Below are 4,465 nucleotides of genomic sequence, written 5' to 3'. Positions count from 1 at the left end.
TTGTAATGATACCGAAAGTAAACTCACCGGAGTTACTATCGCAATTCCGCCCCATTAGCCTCTGCAATGTTTTATACAAGATAGCATCTAAGGTGTTAGCAAATAGGCTAAAGGTTTTTCTCCCTATTCTGATCTTTGAGGAACAAAGTGCGTTTGTACCGGGCAAGTTAACCACTGATAATGTTTTTGTGGCCTATGAGTGTGTGCATGCTATCAGAAAGAGGAGGAGGAAGAAACCTTTATGTGCAGTAAAATTGGATATGATGAAGGCATATGACAGGGTTGAGTGGATTTTCCTTCAACAAATGCTAGCACGCTTTGGTTTTGACAATGCTTGGATTTCCATGATAATGAGGTGTGTGACGTCTACCAATTTTGTGGTGAAATTGAATGGGGGCTTATCCAGGATGTTCACTCCATCACGTGGATTGCGGCAGGGGGATCCGTTGTCCCCGTATCTGTTCTTGTTTTGTGTCGAAGGTTTTTCTGCGCTACTAAAGAAAGCCCAAGAAGATCATCAAATTAAAGGAGTGTCATTTGGGTACACTGGCCCCCAGATAACACATCTCCTATTTGCTGACGATAGTATTGTCTTCCTTCAGGGCTCTGTCGATAATTTTCAAGCGCTGAAGGAGATCTTGGGTGTCTACGAGGAGGCTTCAGGTCAGAAAGTGAATCTACAAAAATCTTCGGTTTTCTTTGGCAATGGATGTCAGCAGGAGCTCAAGGACTCCCTAAAGGAGACCATTGGGATCGGGTCTGAGGCATTGAGTGAGCGATATTTGGGTCTCCCAACGGTCGTTGGGAGGGCAAAGGATGGATCATTTCAATATGTTGTGGAGAGCTCAAAGAAAAAAGTTACATGTTGGAAGGGGCAGGGATTGTCTAAGAAAGCACGAGAAGTACTTGTCAAATCGGGGCTCCAATCTACTCCAACGTTTACCATGAGTTGTTTTCTCCTCTCAAAGAAGATGTGTCGGAACCTGACTTCTATCTCTTCAAAATTCTGGTGGGGGGCAGTTAATGGTGAGCGTAAAGTACATTGGATCTCTTGGGACAAAATGTGTGCAGCAAAGAAAGAGGGTGGCATGGGGTTTAGAGATGCCGAGGCATTTAACGAAGCTCTACTTGCGAAGCAAGCTTGGCGGATCCTTAGAGCTCCCTCATCGCTTTGTGCAAAGGTCTTGAAGGCAAGATATTTCAGTGAGGGAGGGATTATGAGTGCAACTTGTCCTGATGGCGGCTCCTACACTTTTAGGAGCATTCTTCATGGTCGGGATTTGCTTCGAGCGGGCCTGGTCTGGCGGGTGGGAGACGGCTCCAGGATAAATATCCACCATGACCAGTGGATACCGCGGAATGGCAGCTTAACACCACTGGGTGCTGAGTATGTTGCGGGAGTTTCCAAGGTTTGTCACCTGTTTGATCAGTCGGGTTTGAGATGGAATGAACAACTGCTGGACTCCATGTTCTCCCCTCAAGATGCAGCGGATATAAAGCAGATCAATATTGGCGGAGAGAACGTGGAGGATTATCTAGCGTGGAACTTTACCAAGGATGGACATTTTACAGTACGTTCAGCGTATCACCTGCGAATCTCTCAGAATCGGGCTAGATCAGGCGGACAGGGATCCTCCTCAACAGTAAATCAACACAAGAGCTGGATGGCTGTGCGGGACACGTCGGCTCCGGGAAAGGCAAAGATTCACATGTGGCGTTTGCTCCGCAATGGTTTGGCTGTTGGGCATGAACTACAACGACGTAAAATCAAAGCGGGAGTTGTTTGCACGGCATGTGGAAGGGATGAGACAATTTATCATAGATTCTGGGGATGTCCTCACTCGGCTGTTTTTTTTGGAAAAAACTGCAATTGGAAAAGGGAATTGCGGTGGCGATCCCACCGTGTCAGCTTGATTCCCAGAGGGCAGTTGCAAGATGGCTTCTTGAGTGGTTCGAGCATGCAGGAGAGGAGGAGCGAGCTGTTATGATACAGGCGGTATACGCGCTTTGGCTAGCTCGTAATGAGGCCCGGGATGGCAAACGGATTGAGGAACCACATGAAATAATGAAGCGGGTGATGAGGCTAGTTGAAGAATGGCAACAAGTTCATGAGAAACAAACTACTGAGCGCCACCCTATAGTGCGTGCGAGGTGGGAAGCGCCGGACGAGGGATGGGTAAAGGTAAATGCTGATGGGGCGTTTTCCAAAAGTCGAGGTCAGGGTGGAGCGGGGGTGGTCTTGAGAAACCATGAGGGAGGTTTTATGGGTGCGGCTTGCCTCTTCGTCGACCATGCGACGTGCGCGGAGCAGGCGGAGGTGGTGGCTTGCCGGCGAGCGATCCAGCTAGCAATCGAAGCAAATGTGCAACGGCTACATGTAGAGCTGGACAACCTTGGGGTGGTGGCAGCGATCAACAAGAATGACCAAGATCTCTCGCCCTTGGGTCCGAGCATCCAGGAGATTAAGCGCATGCTAACCCAGTTTATGCAGGTCAAAATATCTTGGGCAAGGAGAGAAGCAAATGGCGCTGCTGATAAGCTTGCGAAAGTTGGTTTAGGAGATGAGTATTGTAATGTGTGGTGGAATGTACCACCGGAGTCTATCCTCCAGATTATCTCAGATGAGATTCCTGGCTACGGTTAAATAAAGATACGTTGATCCTAAAAAAAAGATTCATTTACGTGCAGTACGTAAGTGTGGTCCTCCTTGGTTCTGACGGGGCAAGGGCCCGCATGGCAGGACCCCACACCCCTCCTGTACTGACTGGGTGAGGGCCCACAGGGAAGGAAGGGCAGTGGAAACACAATCAGCTTGGAACGGCGCAAAGCACTGCAGCAAGCAGTAAAATAAAAGAGTTTTCACTCTTGTACGGCTGGGCTGCCTGTACAACTAACTAGACCCTCTTCATTTTCTGTTTCGAGGAAGCGCCCAAGCTTTTACTTTGGTCTGATAAGCACAAGATCAGAGCCAATAAACCAATTTTAGAAGAAAAAAAACACTTGGTACCTGTCTAGGAAATTTCGATATGCTACTATGCGCAGTGGCACTGTGGGTGGCATGGCATGTGCTTGATGCACAAGTTGCTGCTGGAGCATTGAGCTTAAGTAAAACAAAAGGCAATGCAAAATGGCCAACAGAGGGAATCAATCTGTGTAGAAAGCCGTCGATTTGCTTCAGCCCCTGGCTTTTATCCTCATCCCACAAGCGCCCGAAAGACGCCTTTCTTTCCTACGCACTTTGGTGCCTCCATTATTGTTTTCTCGATCGGCCATGAACAAAGTAGTTACCAAAAGCCTAGTCTACTATAGCAAATGGCCATACATACTTCCCGACCATAATGAGAGCCGAATCATTGCATTGCATGCCCTAGCTCACTCACTCACTCACTCGATGATGAATGACGGAGCAAAATGGAGATCGGTGGTGCACCAAGATGAATTGAACCGGATGGAATGGAACGGGCCTGCATACATTATTTAGCGTCAGCAAGAGCACGTTCGGCATATAGTACGTCAGTCAGCTTGGCGTGTGGTGAGGATGCTGGCTGGCAGCTTGCTTGCAGTGGCGATGGCGTTGGCGCTGGGACCCCAGGTAAGAACACAAGAGGGGTCAGTCAGTCGGTCATGGGCCGCAATTCAATTGAATTCAATTCAAACGCCGGTATATAATGTCACGTGGTGTGCCTCCCTCCCTAGTCCCTAGCGAGCAATGCCGGCGTGGATGCGGCCAGCAGGCTTGTCTAGGGAACGTGCCGATGCATGAAGAAGCGGCGCAGCTGAAGCAGTGAACGCACAGCATTGTATCCTCGATCTTCTCCGCTCCGGTCTTGGGTCTTCCTACCACATAGTACCACATTCAAGTCTACGGTCAAGATGGAGCGAACGAACTCCCCGGAGGCAGGCAGGCTGCAGTGCGCCCATTAATTAGGTCAGCATGCATGCATGCATGGATAGATGCTCAACATAAACTAGCAACAGGAATATAATCTGGCAAAAGAAAGATGCGACGCACAAGGCACAAAGCCACGTACGGCCACACCCTTTTGCACGGTGCTGTTTGATTGGGATGGTGGCAACCAGCCCGGGTTCGGCTGGCCTGACTGACGGGATGCCTCGCATGCGGATCGCTCTCTAATCTAGCCTCGCACCAGCAGGTCGCCCTTGCCGTGTTTATTCTGATAATGAAGTACGGCGTCGTCCTGATCATTCTCTTGCCACCGGCCATTCTTGAATCACTAACAGTAATAAACAAACGACGTGCCAACAACACGCATTGCTCCACGGTCTACTACTCGGTTTGCCTAATACTCCCTTCATTCCAAAATATAGTGCGCCCGTGTTTTCCGAGGTCCAATTTTGATCATAAATTTAACCAACGAAACCAACTGCGACGGGAGAAAAAATTATATAATTGAAAACTTCTTTCGAATACGAATTCACTGATATAATTTTTGCTCCCGCTGCA

Source organism: Triticum aestivum, chromosome 5A (assembly GCF_018294505.1).
Source record: "Triticum aestivum cultivar Chinese Spring chromosome 5A, IWGSC CS RefSeq v2.1, whole genome shotgun sequence".
Lineage (NCBI taxonomy): Eukaryota > Viridiplantae > Streptophyta > Magnoliopsida > Poales > Poaceae > Triticum > Triticum aestivum.
Note: the sequence above shows the minus strand (reverse complement) of the source record.